Source organism: Camponotus floridanus, unplaced genomic scaffold, assembly GCF_003227725.1.
Source record: "Camponotus floridanus strain SB8 unplaced genomic scaffold, Cflo_v7.5 scaffold196, whole genome shotgun sequence".
In the NCBI taxonomy this organism is placed as follows: domain Eukaryota; kingdom Metazoa; phylum Arthropoda; class Insecta; order Hymenoptera; family Formicidae; genus Camponotus; species Camponotus floridanus.
Genome location: NW_020229321.1, coordinates 227,487 through 251,028, shown reverse-complemented (window position 1 = coordinate 251,028; position 23,542 = coordinate 227,487). Strand labels below are relative to the sequence as shown.

Below are 23,542 nucleotides of genomic sequence, written 5' to 3'. Positions count from 1 at the left end.
TAAAAAACAAACAACAAATCTTAGAACACGTCGCAAAAAACCAGATTAAAATTTTAAACTCCATCATAATACATCTAAACAAATTGGAAAATATATTAGATTATAATGGAAAACTAATTAATCACTATATTAGAGATTATACTACGCGAGAAGAAATAGATGAACATTTTACTGTAATAATAGCAATGATAAATAATTTAATAAGAGATGCGAAAGATATTTTGGAATATCTAACATATATATGTCAGGGTAAAATGCATCCATTGCTAACACCCATAACTGACATTATAAACCAACTAAAGGAAGCCGTACTTCAATTACCACGAGGCTTATATTTCCCCTTTGAAATTAATCAAAATGAATGGGTAACGATAGAAAATTTTATAAAAATAAATGCGTATTGCAAAAAGTCGAAAATATATACAATATTAAAATTCCCCATCATTACGCAACCTATGTACGAAATTTTTAATGTCATTCCGTTACCAACAACCTACTATAATAACAAATTTGCTTATATAGAAATAGAGAATAAGCTAATGATTGTAAATAAAGAAATGCGTACCTATTTAAGTTTAACGAAACAAGATCTAACTAATTGTATAGATAAAAATAAACAATACATATGCGAAAGCAATCATCCGATATATCATTTAAATATAAATACGCCGTGCGAAATAAAAATATATGTATACGAAACAGATTATCGAGAATATTGTAACGTAAAACACGTAACAGTAAACCATACGATATGGATTGACTTACGTCAATCACACTCCTGGCTGTACTCGACAGCATCCGAACAGCAATTCACAATAAAATGCGATAAGCACCCTGATTATAAGAAAATAATCAGAAATACAGGTCGAATCACCCCGTGACAATTGTAAATTGACGTCAACAGACATAATATTACGGACTAAAACAATTACATATACTTCAGAAATCGAAGAATTTCAACCCGAATATAATATAACAATCTTTAAAGATAACAACTATACAAATGACAGACAAAAACTTAAAAGCATAGTAAATAATCCAACGGAACTAAAGGAACTAAATAACAAGTTAGAAAAGATAAATAAAGATTTAAATAGTAACGAAAATAACTTCTTTAAACAAAAAACATTTACATATCCAATGGCTTCCAGTGGAATAACTATTATAATTATTATAATAGTAATAATATGGATAATTGTCCAATATAAAAAGAAGAAATCTAAAAAACCGACTGTTACAATAATAGACGAAACTGACAAAACATACGGAATGCCTAGACCAATATTAAAACGAACTAAGAGCACACGATTTTAAAATAAATAAGTTTAATTTAAGAAACGATTATAATGAATATTGTACACGCGAAATATATTGTATTTAAAATAAGGATAGGCATATGTACATTTAGAAGATAGAAAAACTCCGTTTACAACCTCCGTTTTTCTTTTCCAACGGGGGAGGGATGTTATAGTCCGAAAGACTATAACTTATTATGTCATTATAATAGAATATATAATAGAACATTCGCGAACCGTGCAAAACCGCCACCTCAGCAAACCACGCGCGAGAACGCTCGCCGGAAACGCGAAAGACGCTAACGAAGGGATTCGACTTTGAACCTCCTTCGCTTGCATTTGGACTGTGGACGCCACGAAGAACCCCCATGAGCATACATGGTCATGTCGCTAGGCGATCCCCTCCAAAACACCCCCGAAACCGAGGAAATAAAAGCCGTCCACCGCGAATCCACGGCGGACAGTCGTTAATTATAAATCAATCAACTAGTGCGAGACCAAGGGCTAACCGCTATACTGTACGACGAATCACCCAACGAAGATACTAAACACTCTAAAAGCTAAGAACGAAGCGATTCAGAAAAGGACGACGAAAAGAGGGCTCGAAAGAAACCGACTAAAAACAAGAAAGATAATCTATTTATGTAAAGGATTTTACAATAAAAACGTTGTAGACTAAAACGGCTAAAGGTTTTGGTTATGATACCCGGCTACCCCATACCCCGTGCCGCATCCGGCACAACAATAAAATCAACTCTTCAATTTCAAGTTTAGATAACTCACAAATAAATTTGGTTGGCACATCTGCGTGCAATGACATGGAAATGGATGGTGAAACATCTAATATAAAATTTAAACGTAATTATTGTTTCTACTGCATAAAACCGCAAACACAATTCGCTCGACATCTAGAAACAGTAAACAGTAATGAACTTGAAGTGAAAAAGTTTGCTATTTTGCATAAAAAGAAGGAAAGAAAAAAAATAATAGATACGATAAGAAAAAACGGGAATTTTAAATACAATACAACATCAGAATTGAATAATGGACAACTCGTTGTATGTAGACGTCCTAATGCAACATTTAAGAAGACTGCTACAGATTTTACAGTTTGCATAAAATGTAAAGGCTTTTTTGCAAAAAATACAGTAAGGCATCATTCTCGAAAATGTCTCAAAAACAATTTTAAAAAGAATAGGAGCATTATGGTTATGGGCAGAAAAATTCTCGGTAGGATACATCATTCAGCGAATGAAACTTTAAGAAAAATAGTATTCCCTGTAATGCGAGAAGACGAGATAACACGCATAATAAGATACGACGAATTATTAATAATATATTATATTTAATGCAAACAAGCTTTGCATTAAATATAAGTCCTAACATCAGCATGACATGATACGTGCCCGGTTGCATGTTCTTGGCCGGTTTTTTATATCATTAAAAAAAATAAATAAAAATGTGGAAGATTTCGCATCGCTTTATCAATCTAAAATGTACGATGATTGCATCGTTGCGATTAATGATGTTGCGGGATATAATGAAAAAGATAAAACTTATAAAGCTCCCGCAGTAGCAGCTAACTTATCAACTTTAATAAAATATATAGGAAATATCCTCATTACAGAATATATAAAAAAAGAAAATGTAGAAAAAAAGAAACTAGTTAAAGATTTTTTGAAATTACTAGTTGTCGATATTGAGACAAGTATAAACAAAACTGTTATAGAAATACAGTCGGCTTATAAAAGGCATAAGAAAGTAATTCTGCCATCAATAGCAGATATCCAAACATTACACATATACTTGAAAAAGAAAAGAACCGAAGCTTATATTGCTTTAAAGCAAGGTTTTTCGTATAACGATTGGATCTTCGTATAACGATTGGAAGCAAGGTTTTTCGTATAACGATTGGATTTCATTAGCAGAGATAGCACTGACCTCAGTGCATATATTTAACAGACGACGGTCTGGAGAAATTGAAAGGATACTGATAGAAGATTTCAAAAATTACGAGACAGTTAATAGTAATATAAATAGCGATATTTTTAATTCTTTATCAGAAGAAAATAAAAAAATTGCACAAAAATATGTTCGTTTTTGTATTAGAGACAAATTAGGACGTAGTGTGCCTGTTTTATTATCGAGCGATTTATTTGAATGTATCACACTTATTTTAAAATTTCGAGAAGAAGCTAAAGTACCAAAAAACAATCCATATGTTTTTGGATTGCCTGGGCTTACGAAAAAGAGATATAGATATCTTAGAGCTTGCGTTTTATTGCGCAAGTTTGCAAATGAATGTAATGCAATGCATTTCAGTACCTTGAGAGGTACAACGTTGCGAAAACATATCGCAACTTATTGCATTCAAATGAATCTCAATGATGTAGACATCTCGGATCTTGCTACATTCATGGGACATGCCGAGAAAATTCATAGAGATCATTACAGACAACCCTTAGCATCTAGAGATATATTAAAAATCTGACAATATCAGGAAGCCGTACAAGGAAATGTACAAGATTCTAGTAATGAATCTTCATTGGATAGTGAATCCGAACAGAAAAAAACAGAATCAGAAGAAAATATATATAAATAAATTAGAGGGGAGCATTAATAGCAGCAATGACATAGGTAAATAAATTTATAATTAATTATATGCTCGGCAAACACATTTTATAACTATATTATAACGGTCAGTGTAATCGAATGTAACAAGTAATATTACAGGATTATAACATGTAATACTCTCATTCCTTGTAATTTCCCACTCAAGGAAGCAACAGTGTTATATAAAAGTTATATATTTAATTGTAACAGTTATATAATGTAATATTATTGTTACATTAAGAATATAACTGTAATAAAATTAAGATATAACATTATTGCTATTGGTTTGACATTTATATAATTATTATATAAATGTCACATCATAATTTTCAAATGTTTTTGAATATACGTGTAATATTTATACAGGGTCTACCAAAAGTGTGGAAACCCCTAAATATCTCGGAAAATATACGTTTTACAGAAAAGTGTTTCCAACAAAAGTTGTAGGGTTTAAGAAGATCTATATACTGATTCTATCAGTTTGACCTTGGATGGCGTCGTCAAGGTCAGGTCAAGGTCACATTGACTTTTTTAAATGACACCCCCTACATTTCATTGCATATTCTTATAGCTTAATTCAAGAGCTTTCCAAAACACTATAATAATGTTCATTTTTATTAAGTACTTTGCGAGTTATGAGGGTTGAATGATAGAGTAGCGCCGGTATTAACATTATCCAAGGTGTACTACATGGAGGTTACTCGCTCGGATTTGCATCTGTTGTGTGTGTGATCCAGCTAACTAAGGCAAGATCGGTCGTGGATCCAGTCAGCAAAAGCAAAGACCCAACCAAATTACAATCGAGCATTTAAAGACCTGGAAAGCAATCGACATAGTAAACAGTAAATAAATTTGTGGATGCTCATTTATCATAATAATTGTTCGAAATGTGTGCGTGTGCGTGCGTGCGGTGCGTGTATACAGAGATCAGGTTAGGTTGCACCAAACGATTGCAAATGTGTTTCAATGTGTTAAAGTAAATGCTGAAAGTGGCTGCCATTTACTTCCTGACAATATGCTAATCTTTGGTAGAATGTAGAAATGACTTTACGATTCGTTTCAAAAGGTATCAAAGCCATTTCATCCCTTATTCGCTGTATCAATTCGTGAATGGTTTTAGGTTTTGTTCTGTAAACCTTACTCTTCAGATATCCCCATAGATAATAATCAAGAGGAGTTAGATCTGGTGACCGAGGTGGCCAATCCTCTCCTCCCTCATTTCCGTTCCTTCTTCCTATCCACCGTAGCGGAAAAGTCTCATTTAAAATACGACGTGGTCCTGCACCAAAATGAGCAGGAGCTCCATCATGCTGAAACCATATTTCTTGGAAATTATTTGGAAAAGTATTCTGTATGGCTGGAATTATTTGATCAACAAGTAATCTCTCATACCTTTGAGCGTTCAAATATTCTTCAAAAAAAAACGGCCCTATTAAATAGCCATCTATTATTCCGCACCATACATTTATTTTTTGTGGATGTTGTGTGTGAGTTTCCCGCACCCAATTCGGATTCTCATCTGACCAGAAACGAAAATTTTGATTATTAACTTCTCCCGTTAAGGTAAAAGTTGCCTCGTCTGTGAAAACAATTTGATAAGGGAAGATGGGCCGGACATCTATTAGTGCCATCATTCTTTCACAGAAATGTATACGACGCTCCTCATCTCCGTTTTGCAATTCTTGAACGTATTGCAATTTATATGGATGGAACTTGTTCTTCTTTAAAATTCTCCAAACCGACATGGGAGCAATATCGTGAGTTTGAGCGACTCTCTGAACACTAGAATTGGGATCTTCAATAAATGTCTGCAGAACATCAAGTTGTTTTTCTTCGTTGGTTGCAGACAATGGTCTTCCTGACTTAGAGCGATTTCTTACGCTACCAGTTTGTCTAAAACGTTCTATTGTTTTTAACACAGTGGACTTATTAATTCGACGGTTCGGATACGTGTCATTAAATAATCGAACGACATCAGAGAACGATCTTTCGTTATCACCCCATCCACGCATCATGAGGATAGTGATTCTTTCACGTTCCGACAAGTCGCCAGCCATTTTTAAAACGTTTAATTTTAATTAATCGTACGTTGTATTTGGACGATAACAATTAATTTCTGCTTGCTCAAAGCTGAAGTTAGAAGGTGCTCGTTCTTTGATAGCTTTATACATTCTTAGTTGAATTTTAAATGCGAGTTAGACTGCATGTAGTGCGTCACATAGCGGTAAATGAAGGAACTAACGAGACGTTTCATACACGTTTTATGGAGCAATTTTTTGGCAATTTGACTTCAGCGAAATATGAGGATATGTTGAGGAATCGATCTTGCCTTAGTTAGCTGGATCACACACACAACAGATGCAAATCCGAGCGAGTAACCTCCATGTAGTACACCTTGGATAATGTTAATACCGGCGCTACTCTATCATTCAACCCTCATAACTCGCAAAGTACTTAATAAAAATGAACATTATTATAGTGTTTTGGAAAGCTCTTGAATTAAGCTATAAGAATATGCAATCAAATGTAGGGGGTGTCATTTAAAAAAGTCAATGTGACCTTGACCTGACCTTGACGACGCCATCCAAGGTCAAACTGATAGAATCAGTATATAGATCTTCCTAAACCCTACAACTTTTGTTGGAAACACTTTTCTGTAAAACGTATATTTTCTGAGATATTTAGGGGTTTCCACACTTTTGGTAGACCCTGTATAACAGCTATCCCAGTCAGCACAAAAAGATCCCCTGAATGTACATAGGATATACGAAAACGGATTCTGGATATCCTGTGTACATCATAATACTTCTGAAAGATATCCATTGCAGGTCGTATAGATGTTCAAAAGCAATGCGCCGTACATCTCAGGTGGATCCATTATATATCCATTTGTATATCCAATGTATATACATGAAACATACAATTTCGTATATCCATATTATCGCACTTTTAGCACATCTTATGTACATTTGAAGAACATATATTGTACGTTATACAGGGTCTACCAAAAGTGTGGAAACCCCTAAATATCTCGGAAAATATACGTTTTACAGAAAAGTGTTTCGAACAAAAGTTGTAGGGTTTAAGAAGATCTATATACTGATTCTATCAGTTTGACCTTGGATGGCGTCGTCAAGGTCAGGTCAAGGTCACATTGACTTTTTTAAATGACACCCCCTACATTTGATTGCATATTCTTATAGCTTAATTCAAGAGCTTTCCAAAACACTATAATAATGTTCATTTTTATTAAGTACTTTGCGAGTTATGAGGGTTGAATGATAGAGTAGCGCCGGTATTAACATTATCCAAGGTGTACTACATGGAGGTTACTCGCTCGGATTTGCATCTGTTGTGTGTGTGATCCAGCTAACTAAGGCAAGATCGGTCGTGGATCCAGTCAGCAAAAGCAAAGACCCAACCAAATTACAATCGAGCATTTAAAGACCTGGAAAGCAATCGACATAGTAAACAGTAAATAAATTTGTGGATGCTCATTTATCATAATAATTGTTCGAAATGTGTGCGTGTGCGTGCGTGCGGTGCGTGTATACAGAGATCAGGTTAGGTTGCACCAAACGATTGCAAATGTGTTTCAATGTGTTAAAGTAAATGCTGAAAGTGGCTGCCATTTACTTCCTGACAATATGCTAATCTTTGGTAGAATGTAGAAATGACTTTACGATTCGTTTCAAAAGGTATCAAAGCCATTTCATCCCTTATTCGCTGTATCAATTCGTGAATGGTTTTAGGTTTTGTTCTGTAAACCTTACTCTTCAGATATCCCCATAGATAATAATCAAGAGGAGTTAGATCTGGTGACCGAGGTGGCCAATCCTCTCCTCCCTCATTTCCGTTCCTTCTTCCTATCCACCGTAGCGGAAAAGTCTCATTTAAAATACGACGTGGTCCTGCACCAAAATGAGCAGGAGCTCCATCATGCTGAAACCATATTTCTTGGAAATTATTTGGAAAAGTATTCTGTATGGCTGGAATTATTTGATCAACAAGTAATCTCTCATACCTTTGAGCGTTCAAATATTCTTCAAAAAAAAACGGCCCTATTAAATAGCCATCTATTATTCCGCACCATACATTTATTTTTTGTGGATGTTGTGTGTGAGTTTCCCGCACCCAATTCGGATTCTCATCTGACCAGAAACGAAAATTTTGATTATTAACTTCTCCCGTTAAGGTAAAAGTTGCCTCGTCTGTGAAAACAATTTGATAAGGGAAGATGGGCCGGACATCTATTAGTGCCATCATTCTTTCACAGAAATGTATACGACGCTCCTCATCTCCGTTTTGCAATTCTTGAACGTATTGCAATTTATATGGATGGAACTTGTTCTTCTTTAAAATTCTCCAAACCGACATGGGAGCAATATCGTGAGTTTGAGCGACTCTCTGAACACTAGAATTGGGATCTTCAATAAATGTCTGCAGAACATCAAGTTGTTTTTCTTCGTTGGTTGCAGACAATGGTCTTCCTGACTTAGAGCGATTTCTTACGCTACCAGTTTGTCTAAAACGTTCTATTGTTTTTAACACAGTGGACTTATTAATTCGACGGTTCGGATACGTGTCATTAAATAATCGAACGACATCAGAGAACGATCTTTCGTTATCACCCCATCCACGCATCATGAGGATAGTGATTCTTTCACGTTCCGACAAGTCGCCAGCCATTTTTAAAACGTTTAATTTTAATTAATCGTACGTTGTATTTGGACGATAACAATTAATTTCTGCTTGCTCAAAGCTGAAGTTAGAAGGTGCTCGTTCTTTGATAGCTTTATACATTCTTAGTTGAATTTTAAATGCGAGTTAGACTGCATGTAGTGCGTCACATAGCGGTAAATGAAGGAACTAACGAGACGTTTCATACACGTTTTATGGAGCAATTTTTTGGCAATTTGACTTCAGCGAAATATGAGGATATGTTGAGGAATCGATCTTGCCTTAGTTAGCTGGATCACACACACAACAGATGCAAATCCGAGCGAGTAACCTCCATGTAGTACACCTTGGATAATGTTAATACCGGCGCTACTCTATCATTCAACCCTCATAACTCGCAAAGTACTTAATAAAAATGAACATTATTATAGTGTTTTGGAAAGCTCTTGAATTAAGCTATAAGAATATGCAATCAAATGTAGGGGGTGTCATTTAAAAAAGTCAATGTGACCTTGACCTGACCTTGACGACGCCATCCAAGGTCAAACTGATAGAATCAGTATATAGATCTTCTTAAACCCTACAACTTTTGTTGGAAACACTTTTCTGTAAAACGTATATTTTCCGAGATATTTAGGGGTTTCCACACTTTTGGTAGACCCTGTATATATGTACTAGGTACATTCATTGCGCATCCACCGTGGACATACATTTTTGTATATAGAAAAATGTACACTGTACATCACATGCATGTGCTATGTATATCAGTGTATATCTACGTATATATGAATATACTAATTCGTTTTCGTATATCTTGTACATTCAGGGGATCTTTTTGTGTTGAATGCTGGGAATGAAAGGTTTGAAAAAAATACAATGCGTATTTTTAAAATTAGTAAGTTTGAATATATATTTTTATTTTAATAAGTATATATATTTATATATATATATTATATATATTATGTGTGTTGTTATACATAACATTACATTTTTAATGTATAAATTTTCTGTACGTGTCTTGTAAGGCTACGTAATGAAAATAAACTAAACAAATCGTATAAAAACGAAAATAAAATTAACATTGTAGCAAAATAGTATTAAACAATAAGTTTTAAAGCTTTAAAATAAAAATTACTATACTTAAATAAAAAAAAGAATACTGACAAAGGTGCAGTCAAAAAAGTGCAAATCAAATTAAAAAAATATTAATGCAGTACCAAAACAATTTAATTATTTTCATTTGAAATCTTAAACCTAACTGTACTTTTAATTTTAATAAATGTAAAACAAATAATAATAATGACATAAAATTATATCTTAATCGTTAAGATTCTGGCCCTTTTTCAGACATGACTGTTTCAGAAGTAGAATCTGTTTCACAAACCGAACTTGTTTTACGCACAGTGTTTTCTTTCAATTTTTGTTTCGACGGAAATTTGTTGCTGCGTTCTTTACTTCTAACTAACCAATTTCTTATTACTTCTATAATGTCTGATTCTATTGCAAATTTTGTCTTGGAGTTCAGTCGAACAATATCTAAAATTATATAGTGAATATAAATTATGTGCGTACTTGAGTTCAGCTTTATCACGTAACTGTGGAATGTAACCGTATGGACAGACCTACGAATTTTAATGCGAAACATCATATGTGCCCATAATTATGAAAGTGGTCTAAGTCAAAATTTAAAAAAGATGAGTTTATCACTTATTTCACACCACATTATTTTAAACTAAATTTATTCAATGTAATTTTTACGATATCGTCAAAAATGAACCTTTAGATAATGGTTGTAATTTCAACGTTATACGGAATTCATTTAGTGTTAATTATGAAAGTGGTCCAAGTCAAAAATTTAAAGAAATTATATAAACATAAATGGCGCGTGGCCCTCTTTGACGCGTTTCTGAACTACATAATAAGCCAGTAAAATAAATGACAATCAAATAATGACAAAAACGCCAATTCATTCCGGTTTATCTAACAATATAATTCAGTTGGGCTCTTCGGAACTAATTATTGGCGGCAAGTAATTTATATATTATATTTTACCACTATGTCAACAGATAGCGGTTCAGGTTAATGACAACGTACTTATTATGTGAATATTAATATATTAATTATTATTCGGATAATATGATGTGATCTGCAGATATTATACGACCACGTAATACTTCCAAGAAATGGAAAAGAATAAGAAAATTATCATCTTCAGATGAATCGTACCAAGACTTTACTGTAAATTTAGAAACCCCAGAAATGATGCAGATAGAAAAAGATAAGAAAAGAAAACGAGCAAGAAATGAAGATAGTTACGCACAAAATATCAGAAAAATTAAGAGAAATAATGGCGAAGAATACACGACAAAAAAATCAAAACTTGTGAGTGCCAAAATTTTTGAAAATAAGGATTGCTTTTGCTCAAAAAAATGTTTAGATCGCGTAGAATATAATGAAAGAAAATCTAATTTTGATCAATTCTGGAAACTAAAAGATTTTGAAACCCAGAATCTATATCTGTGTACTACAGTTCATCAACGATTAATAAAACAAAGGCGGCCCAGAACTTTTGAAAGACCTATGAGAAAATGCAGCTACAAGTATTTTCTGTCTAAAAATAATAAGTCAGAAGTAGTGTCGGTTTGCAGGAACTTTTTTTTAGACACCTATAAAATTTCTGTAGGGCGGTTAACTCGTGCTCTGAATGCTGAAACACCTGGAACTGATCGTCGTGGGAAGATGCCTGGATCTTCGCGAAAAACAGAGGAAGTTAAGATAAAAACTGTACGGGGACATATTTTAAGTTTCCCAGCATACGAGAGCCACTACACCAGAGCTCGTCACACTCCTGGTCGAAAATATTTGAGTCCTGATTTAGATATTCGTAAAATGTATAGCATGTATGTAGAGAAATGTGAGGAAAATAACCAATCCTTTGTTAAGGAATGGATCTACAGGAAAATATTTAATACTGAATTTAACTTAAATTCCCATGCTCCTCGAAAAGACACATGCCAAAAATGCGATTTACTGAAGGGAAAAATCGAAGCATGTAATAATGAGGAAGAGAAATTACATCTTAGAGAAAGTCATGATGTACATTTACAAAATGCCGAACGAGCTAGGAACTGTCTTGCAGAGGACCAGAGAAAAGCAAAAGAAAATTCCAGGGAATATTATGGATTCTCATTTGATTTGCAAAAAACACTTCCGTATCCTAAACTGTCTGTTTCGTTAGCCTATTATAAGCAAAATATGTACCTATACAACTTGGGTTTCCATAATTTCCATGATGACAATGTCAAGATGTATGTATGGGATGAAACTACAGCTTCAAGAGATGCACAGGAAGTAGCATCATGCATTTTAACGCATATGGAGAATATTACAACTACTCAAAAACACGTAATAGCTTACAGTGATGCTTGTTCAGGCCAAAATCATAACATTAAAGTAGCATTGACATGGATGAAAATTGCTCAGTCATCAAATAATAATATTGAAACGGTAGACCACAAATTTTTGGTATCGGGTCATTCCTTTCTACCGAATGACCGTGATTTTGGTTTGATAGAAATGAAAATAAAAAAAACAAATTACTTATACAACCCTGAGCATTATTACGAATTGATAGAAAAGTATAGAAGAAGAAATACATTTTCGATAAAACGAATGTCGCAGCCGGATTTTATTTCAACGAAATCACTAGAAGAATCAATAACAAGAAGAGTAAAAAATACCGCGGGCGAATCTGTCTCTTGGCTGCAAATTCAATGGATGAGATTCTTGAAAAATGAACCTTATAAAATGTTCTATAAAACTTCTTTAGATGATTCTAAATTCCACGTTTTGGATCTTTCACCTAAAAGAGGAAGACCAAAAATATACGGAAATATTACATTACTTCCATTATACACCACCATTAGACCAGAAACGGAAGAAAAACATAAAGATATTATGTGTTTACTACCATACATCCCTCCAGTTTTTCAGGAACATTTTAAGAATCTTAAAACCTCGAAATGATAAAAATGAATTACTTTTTAAAAATAATTAATAAATGTTCATGAATTATTCCATTAAAGTTATTGTTTCAAATAAAACTCATAGTTCTTTATTGCTTTAAGTCATTTATAGGACATTCAGTTAATTTTGAAAATGGTCTAAGTCAATTCAAGCTTTAAAAACAACATTTTCGTATGAAATTCAGACAAAATTCCATATTCATAATAAATTTCCATTAATCAAGACTAAAAAAATTATAAATTAAAATGTCGTAAAATGTAAAAATATTTTTTAATTCGTTCAAATGCAATTCATTAAATATCTCGACACAAGAAATATATGACTTACAAGGAAAGGGTCGGAAGTGTCCCCCTCCGATTTTAATGAGCTTTGAATATGTTGTAGTCTAGATCAAAATAGGAGACACGTATTTTTTTATAAGTGCTGAGTCGGCCGTTAAGGGGGTGAAACACCTTCTTGAAAAAAATCGATTTTTTCATTTCTCAGCGGATACCGTCGAAGCGATAAGAGATATAAACAAAAGTTTCAAATAAAAGTTTTATGGTCTTTAATGTACTTCAAAATCATGTAATCAGATTTGTCGAAAATGTCATATTTTTCGAAATCCCCCCCCTCCCTTTTAATGTTTGAAAATTTTTAAATTTGTCTCATAACAAAACTTATAGCTCATTTAACGACAAATTCAATCATATATAATAAAGTTGTATTTCGAAGTCACATTTTTCAGAAATAAATTAAAAATATCCCTATACACTACTATACGCCCGCTTTATCCGCCTTATGACGCTCGTTATTCACAGCGACAGTCATTTTTCTTCGCAAACTCACAGAGGCAACCATAAATTAGCAATAAATAATTTATGAGAATATATTTTTATAAATTATAGAAATTATATTTATAAATATAATTATAAATTACATAATAATTATAATTATAATATATGTCTATATTATGTGACAATAAATATACATATAATTTATATGGAAAAGTAATGTTTTTAATGCATGAAAAATAAAACTAGTCGGACAAGGAAAATTATTGATCAGATGCCGATGTTAATAGATTCAATTCTATGAATAAACAGATGTCGCATTCGCGAAATGAGTTGGTGCAATATATTATTTTATTAACAACTGCGTGCAGTGGAACACATATTACTATTAAAGCGTCTATCGAATATACGCGAGCGCGATAGTAAATATATTTATATATATAAGAAAATAATTAAAAGGATTATAACTTATAAAGCGAGCGAAAAAATGCGTCGCGATAAGAAAGTCAGCTGCCCGAAGTGCTGATACAGCCAGTATCACACGGCCAAGTCATCAAACAGAGGAAGAAATCACTCTCGAAATAGCGCTGAATTGCAATAAAATGCGAGGAAGTCTTCGGACTTCCTTCGCTTGCATTTTGATCACGCCACTTTAGAAATAACCAATGATTTTATTTGGTCATGCCACCGCGCGATCCTCCTCCGATAATCGTTCAGAACCGGAGGCGTTAAAAGCCACCGCCTAGAAGCGGCGGACAGTCACAAATCAGTTATCAAATAATTAACAAGTGCTCGAGTTAATTAACAAGACTAGCCGTTATCCTGAAAAAACAATTGTGCCCCACGCACACAACAATACAGTATGTATGTACTTTTTCGATTTTTAAAACTTTTATAGTTTTTTGCTTTTACTTACACTTCATTCAAAATTGCGGTTTATCTGTTTTGTTTTAATGTATTTAAATTATAATTAATATTTTATTACTTTATTTAAGTTATGTGATAAAACTGTTCTATTTTTCATGAAACTCGGAAAACGTAACAAATTATTAATACGCATTAAATAATAAAATATTTTTGTTGCTAATAAGTATTTTTTTGCTAATATTTATAAAACAAATATACATAATGTTAATAATTTTTTTAGATAATGTTTAATCCAAGAAATGTAGCAGTACTGCTATACACTGCACTGTATATGACTGGGGAATTCCCAGAAAGTCCTGTTACAACAGATGAAAATGAAACAAAAGACATGATGGAAAATATGCTTCGATCAATGTATGAAGAAGCGTTTGAAGTTTATGAAGAATCATCATTAGATTTTCAAAACGAATTTGATATACCTGAAGTAGAACCTGTAATTGATGAAGAAAGAGAAGAAGACACATATTTTGTAAAAGAAATTGAATGTGTTGCGGATTCTGTACCAATAGAATATAAAAGAAATGCAGTAGAGTTATGGAGAAGTGGAACAAAAAAGTCAAGAACTCTTGCATCTATAAGAAATAGATTTCGGAAAGTCACGTCATTACGTCAATTAAGAAGATGGGAGCAGCAAGTAAATCAAGGTGGCAACAGATTTGATAAACTGAAAGAAATTTCAACATATACGTTAAATAAATTCCATGAAGGTATTGAAAAGGGAATAATTATTCATGACATTGATATTGCTCGATGGGCTCTTCGCGCACAGAAGGAAGTAAATCTACTTGGGTTTACAGCATCATTATCATGGGTAAAAAGGTTTAAGCTTGCACATAATATCGTATCTAGAAAAATTACAAAATTTATAACAAAAAAAAATTTAGCGTCAGACAAAGATTTAGAAGCACGAAGCAAGTCATTTATCGAAAATGTTAAATCTTCTATTATACAATATGGAATTGAAAATGTATATAATTCGGACCAAAGTGGATTTCAATTAGAATTTCATTCCGGTCGTTCACTATCACCTATTGGTATTAAAAAAGTAGAGCGCATAGTACAATCCATATCAGCAACTACACATAGTTATACTATACAACCTATTGTTTCAGCTGATGGTAGATTATTATCGCCTCTGTTTATTGTTTTAAAAGAACCTACTGGAACATTTGGTCCAATAGTAAAAGAAACAATGTTTAAAGATAATAATATCTTTGTCATGGCATCAAAATCTGGAAAATTAACATCGCATCATTTTGAGATCTGGATAAAAGAAGTGTTTTTTCCAAATGTTGGACCAAAATCAGTGTTATTATTAGATTCTTGGACTGGTCATTGTCCTGATATAATTCAAAGAAACAAACCAGATTTTATAGACAATATTAATTTGTTAACTATACCAGCTGGAGCAACGGGAAAAATACAACCTTTAGATGTATTCGGTTTTCGTTTATGGAAAAATTTTGTTAGACATTTTTCAGATACCATCATGCTTTTAGATCTTGACGTCAAGCTTCATTCAAGAAACAATATTTTAAAATTACAATCATTAACACATAATCAATTTTCATCACCAAGGTTTAAAAATTTATTCAAATATGCATGGTATAAAAGTGGTTATTTAGAAAAGAAACCAGAAGAATTTGATACACCAGTAGATTTTTGTTTCAAAACTAATTTAAAACCAACATGTGATATTTGCGGTGAAATTGCTGTAATTTCTTGCGCATGGTGTAAAAAATCCCTTTGTATAAATCATTTCTTTCATGATCATCATCTTTGTAACCGATATCAACCATGAATATTTGTTATTCTTGTATGCAATAATTATGTACGGTATTTTATGTAATATTTCCATATACATATATATAATGACTTCGGAATACAACTTTATTATATATGATTGAATTTGTCGTTAAATGAGCTATAAGTTTTGTTATGAGACAAATTTAAAAATTTTCAAACATTAAAAGGGAGGGGGAGGGGATTTCGAAAAATATGACATTTTCGACAAATCTGATTACATGATTTTGAAGTACATTAAAGACCATAAAACTTTTATTTGAAACTTTTGTTTATATCTCTTATCGCTTCGACGGTATCCGCTGAGAAATGAAAAAATCGATTTTTTTCAAGAAGGTGTTTCACCCCCTTAACGGCCGACTCAGCACTTATAAAAAAATACGTGTCTCCTATTTTGATCTAGACTACAACATATTCAAAGCTCATTAAAATCGGAGGGGGACACTTCCGACCCTTTCCTTGTTAGACCACTTTCATAATTATGGGCACATATAATACATGTATAACAGGATTACAACTTGAGACTTCGAAGCAACTGGTTGTTATGATTTCTTCGTCGCACGTTAAATGATATTACGCATTAATACAGTAACGCAATATTAAAAATATGTCCGACTGATCCATAAATAGGAATGTATTAAATCAGAAATAGTAGATCAAGTGAAAGCGACAAAGTTATATTACAAAGTTAGTTTTAAATTTAAATTTTTCTATTTGGTTATTGCATTGAGCATCATTTAGTTACGCAACACAGTTACATTAGGTTTTGCTCAAGAATGTATATGTGCTTAAAATTGTTTCGATGTAGTATATAAAATAAGTGAGTATATAAAATAATATATTTTACCAATGATAACTTGGACAAACTTCAACGAAAAGGTTTTTTTGCCGAACTCCCTCCCAAGAATATAGCATCCCAACTTCGTTCGAAATTACTCTCAACATAACGCCCTTGATTAGATGGGAAAGATCCGTGCCTCCAATTAAACGCAGTTGATTACTCTAAAATATAAAATTCGAAAAGTAATTTATTAGAAAATAGTTTTCATCATGTAATATAAAATTAAAAAAAAATATATAGGATAATTCAATACACACCAATGCATGTATGTTATCAGTTGAATTTGATAGCCATTCTTCCATTGACATTAGTTGCTGTTCTGTAATGACTGGAAACGATTGTATTAGAATCTTAACAGCCATATTAGTGTCATCATTTAGATCTGGTTCATCAATACATCGGGTTTTTTTTATAAGCATATCAATGCTCCTCATAAAGTCATTTAATTTTAGATGAATAAGATGAATTTCTTTAAAAAATTGTCTTTTAAATTCTGAAAATTTAAAAGTTAATTTTTCAAATCTATATTCAAATTTATACCTATACGCGGCTTTGGACTTAATTTTCTTTAACATATTGATCTAATTAACAAACGTGCATTTTGATATAAAAATTGAAATTTCAAAAACTCTTACCATTAGTGATATTTTTTATCTTGACTTTCTGTTGGAGAGCGATTACTGTCTATATATTAAATATAAAAAAATTACTTTTTGAAAATTAAACAAATTTTTGCTAGAAAAATTTAATTATTTTACCGCGTTCAACATGTGTGTTGCCAAAATGTGAAAATGATGGGTACGTGTTACTATCTTCATCAGACATATCACAGTTAGACTCATTGGATTTATCAGTATCTGAGGAATTGTGTTTCTTCCTGTCTTGTCTCCGTTTATGCATTTTATTCTTTTTTTTTGTTAAGGTCTCTGTATGTGATGAAAGGACATCTGTACTTTGGGCTTTGATTGCCTTTTTTTTAGCAATTTTTAAATCATCTAAACGAATTAAAAGTTAATTATTTTTTTTAATACAAATTTTACATAATACAATTTAATAAAAATTTAACATAATATAAATAATATTTACTATATGTGTATGTGCCTAAAACAATTGCTTCATATTTTATCCATGTCGAGCCAGGATTATGCTTCTTTTTTATTAATGCTTTAATAGCTGTATTATCGTAACTTTTTGGTGGCCAATAGTATGTAGATTCTTTTGATAGAAACCATGTTTTCGGTACTGCCTCCACAGTATCTTCCTGTTTGAATCGAACGACAAGCCAAGTCATCTATATGTACATATTAATCAATAGCAATTCCTTAAACTTATAAATGCAATTATTAAATTCCTCGAATCACTTGCATACAAATAGAAATATGCCAATTTAGCAAAGAAATCAAGATCAATGAAAGAATAGAATAAATAACTAACCATATAATTTCAAAATTTTTTCATTATTTTTATTTGTATTTATTTTAATATTTTTATGAAATTAAAGCAATTATAAATGAAGTAGAGGAAATGCAACATATTTATCATTATATGGTAAAACTAATAATTTTCTTCTGATCTTGTCCATTCTCCACATTTTCAATTCAGTATCATATTTTGTAATTACTTTAATATCAAATAATGAAGAAAAACATGGCTTTGAATAGAAATCTTTATGTGCAATATATTTGATTCTTATTAGGAATATTTCATTTTGATATGAAGCAAAATTTTGTATTTCAACAATAGTTGTATCATCCAATTCAACAAATCGATCAGCTACTTTTAAAACATTTAAGCAATAATTAATCATTTTAAGCTTCCTGTACTGCGGAGAAGTGCAATTATTTATCAATGGACCATTAAAATGTTCCCGCAATAATGTTACGGAATTATCATTTGTAGATTGTATTGGTTGCAAAAAATTATTTTCCTTGCTAACTCTACACACAATTTGTTGCAACTGCTGCGAATGCCTACGAATATTCTTTTTTATCTTCTGCATGTAATTTTCAAATGGAAAGGCACTAAATTCATCAAGTGAACCAAACAGGCGCACACAATCACTAAAATGCAATAAACTATGTATGTTGTGTGAAATGAAATCAGGTCCATAAATTGTAATAGAATTCTTATTAAAATGTTTCATTAGATCTTCGGCATAAGAAATATAATTCTCAAATTTTACATAGTGTTTACTTATCGAGTTACAATATCGAGCTTGCTAAATTTAGCATATGAAAATTATTATACTCTTTCAATGGTATTATTTTCTACAAAACTATTGGACCTGTGTATAATAAAAAAAGTCTAAACTCGGTTGCTTTAAATCTTTTACATTCATTTATTGGCCGAGTTTTTCTTGCAAATTCACAAGGAATATATTTTTTTAACAGCTGAAGATTGTTGCTAATTTTATTAATACTTGAAGCACGTAATTTATGAGGAGGCTTGCCAAATATCCATCCATAACGCTTACAGCGTTACACGCTAACAACCTTTTTGTTGCACCTAGTAGAAGAATATGCATACATATAATCTAAAGGTACATTGTCAATCATATTAAAATTGGGAATTTGAAGCCAAAGTGTTTCTCCTGTATGATGTTCGATTTGAAGAGTATTTCTAAATGAATGATCTGTTCTTTTTTCATAATTATCAATTTTATCAAAGCATAAAACATTGTTAACCATGTCGCCTTCTTCAATACACTTTGTACATGAAAAATAACCTGAATGGCTCTTAACAGATAAAATATGAGACTTAGCTGGGGTATCACAAATTAACATTGAAATTTTGATTTACATAACACAGATTGTATCATTATTCCATTTGATAGTTCTATACATTCTTCTACAAAATTTTTTAAAAATTCATTAGTTTTAAGTTTTTCACTTCCATAATGTAAAGCTATTATAAATACTTGATTTTTTAATTTTTTAATTGATTTTACTGTACCCAAAATTGGCCAAAAAGAACTTGATGTGCTTTTTGTTAAAGGCAGTCCATCAATATTAATTGCTAGACAAAATTCTGTGTTTTCATCAACAATTATATTATGTTTTAAAGTTGAAGAATTTAATGAGTTGCGTATACCAAAATAATGAAATGAATTGTTTAAAAAATTAGATTTGCGAGGTGCTTTTAAAATTGTACGTGGATCAGCTGGTAAGATATTAGTCAAAGATGGTTCTTCATGAAATATATTTAATAATTCTTTAAATGAAGTTAGGCTAATATTTCTATCAATGGACCATTTTCCTAATTTTGTAGTAAGAGATTCCTTAGACTTTGTAAATAATGGAAGTGAAATACTAGTGTTATTATGTTCTTGTAAATCTCTAATTGCAAGAGAAGAATAATCATTCAATTTCAAATTATTATCTTTACTATTTAATAAAATATTATTGTTATTTTGAAAATCATTGTTATTATTTTGAAAATCATTGTTATCATTATTATCAATAATAATTTCATTATCACTATTTTTCTGTATTTTTTCACATTTCTGATCTGAGATTGTTTCATGATCTGTTAATTGATTAGTTTCACTAATCATTACTAATGACAGATTGATTCTTTCGTTAATTTTACGACACAATTTTTCTCTTTGACTTTTTTTGTTTGACATTTTGATTTTCATTCAACAAGACACAAAACTTAAAATGAATGGATAAAAAGTGCCATAAAGTTTATTGATCCGATTGTAATGAAATAGTTATTACCTAAAAAACAAAAAAATGTTAACAATTCATATATATTTTGAAATTAAGAAATTAATTAACATAAAGAAAAAATACGTTGTAACGATTCTTAACCTATACCGCAATGAAAAGTTAATGAAATAATATAGGATGTATTATATAATATGACTTACCTTTAATTTAAGTGTTATTGCCTGCTACTACTCTATAAGTTTATTTCGTCCAAGAGAAGTTTTTACACAATGCACAACCCTAACAGCACATGTAGATACTGAGAATGTTCGGAGAACACCGCAAAAGTATATTGCGTACATTCTCAAAACATTCGATATACGTACTACGATATACTGAGTACATGCTACGAAAATTCCTATGTCCCGTTTATTATAATTCGTAGTATATGTTATGAATATCCCGCAGTATTTTCATAGGATATCATCAGCAGACGTGTAGTATGTTGTCGGTATATCTATAGAATGTCGTTCAGTATGTTATCAGTACATCATTATCAGTATGTTATTAGTACATCATTATCAGTATGTTATTAATATATTGATAGGATAGGTTATATTAATTTGTACTCTGTGTTCAGTAAATAAATAAATATTTTTATTCATTTGTTAATTATATAACAAATTTATATAATTTAATATATATTTTATACTTTTACTTTACTTTATACTTTATATATATTACAAAAGTACCAAAATAAATTAATAATAAAATTTACTTAATTTTTCTTTAACATATAATATTGCATATAATATTGCTCAATTTTACTTTAACATATAATATTGCAAAGTAACAAAATAAATAATAAAATTTACTTAATTTTACTTTAACATATAATATTGCATATAATATTGCTCAATTTTACTTAAACATATAATATCGCAAAGTAACAAAATAAATAATAAAATTTACTTAATTTTTCTTTAACATATAATATTGCATATAATATTGCTTAATTTTACTTTAACATATAATATTGCAAAGTAACAAAATAAATAATAAAATTTACTTAATTTTACTTTAACATATAATATTGCATATAATATTGCTCAATTTTACTTAAACATATAATATCGCAAAGTAACAAAATAAATAATAAAATTATTTAATATACTTAATTTTACTTTAACATATAATATTGCATATAATATTGCTCAATTTTACTTAAACATATAATATTGCAAAGTACCAAAATAAATTAATAATAAAATTTACTTAATTTTACTATAACATATAATATTGCATATGGATTCCGTACCGGAATCCTATACAATTCGTCTTATATTCAGAATAACTATATAATTACTTTGTGAATAAAAAGAATGGAGGAAGTATAAGTCAAAAACTGAAAGTTATTAATACAAATCAAAAGATCAAAAGTCTTCAACTATTAGAAACAAAACTTTGGCTACCTTCTCCATTTATATTCTTTTTATTCTTGCTGTATGTTTTGTGAACGCTCCATGCGCTCTTTAGCATGGGCGAGCCATATTTTTATAGGCGCGGCAATCTGCTCATCCGTGACATTAATATGTGATCTTCGTATCACACTTGAAAAAGTAATATAGGTAACCTTTCATTAGTTATTTCTGAATAAATAAGAAAAAATATATCTATGATCTAATTTTAATCAAATAACAAATTAGTATATGCTTTATTTCTAATATATAGATGTAAGAAATAGTTGAAAAATCTTAATATATATTTTATTAATTAAAAAATGCTTATTTACGAATATGTCTTTAAACTTGTAAAGAAATTACCAAATTCATTAATAAAAAATAGATTCCTTCCTTTTAAATATTTTACTTACTCATAATTACTTTGCATACATCCAATTTGGAAAAGTTTTCTTTTTTTTTTGGCTCCGTACCAACTATTTTTCCGTAAGTTCATTGGACAATATGGCTTTTATAACTCGTAAACATGATGTTTTCATGTTATCACAAGACGTTAACCGTGTCAATTGTTTAATCTGAAATTATTTTAAACTAGCATTAATAATTATTTTGCAAACATATAATCGAAATTATATATTTATATAATAAATTAATATATTAATATATATTTATATATATATTATAGTATATTATATATTTATATAATAAATAAATTATATATTTTAATTATTCTTTGCATAAAACATCTCAAAATAAGAAGAAGGATATAAACTTAAGATCTGTAATTTTAAATAAAAATATTCCACTAAATATCTTTGTATATGCTTTTTTATAAAATTGCTATAAAAAATCTTTTATCATATAAATATATAATTTATATACATGTGCATTTGCTATCTGTGAGAAATTTATACATATTACAGGATAAAATACGTTACATAATCCAGGAGGCAATAGATATGACTTTATCATGCAAGAATATTTAATAAATATAACATTTTTTTAACGACTTTTACTCTTTTCAAAATTATCTATCAGATCTTAAATCGTTGTCTTTCCTTTTTTATTTCCTCTAAGGAATTTAACAGAATTTCAAAATTTGACTTACCATTTCATTTCGATAAAATAAATCATCTTTTAGTTTAGTTTCTACAAGTTGAAGACTGTTTTCATCTTTAAGCGGTAAATCTTCATAAATGTCAATTTGTCTTTGTTCCATTTCCAAATTTGAACTGAGAGAAAGTTTCTCTAATATGAGCTTTTGATTTGTATTTATAATTTTCATTTTTTGGTTTATATTATCCACTTTTAATTCTAGATTCGTTAATTTTCTAATCACGAATCTTTGAAAATTGTCCACCCCTATAAAATATTGACAAAAAAGTTAATTCATGTATGTATGGAAACAAAAGATAAATTTTTAGACAAATTCTACATTGAAAATATAAAAAGAAAAATAAAAAAACGTCTAAAT

At 30.6% G+C, this 23,542-nt stretch overlaps 1 pseudogene; it reads right to left on the bottom strand.

The window, feature by feature from the left end:
• Positions 1 to 9,912: 9,912 nt before the first annotated feature.
• On the bottom strand, positions 9,913 to 18,249 carry LOC112637707 (annotated as a pseudogene).
• Between the last annotated feature and the right edge of the window lie 5,293 nt (positions 18,250 to 23,542).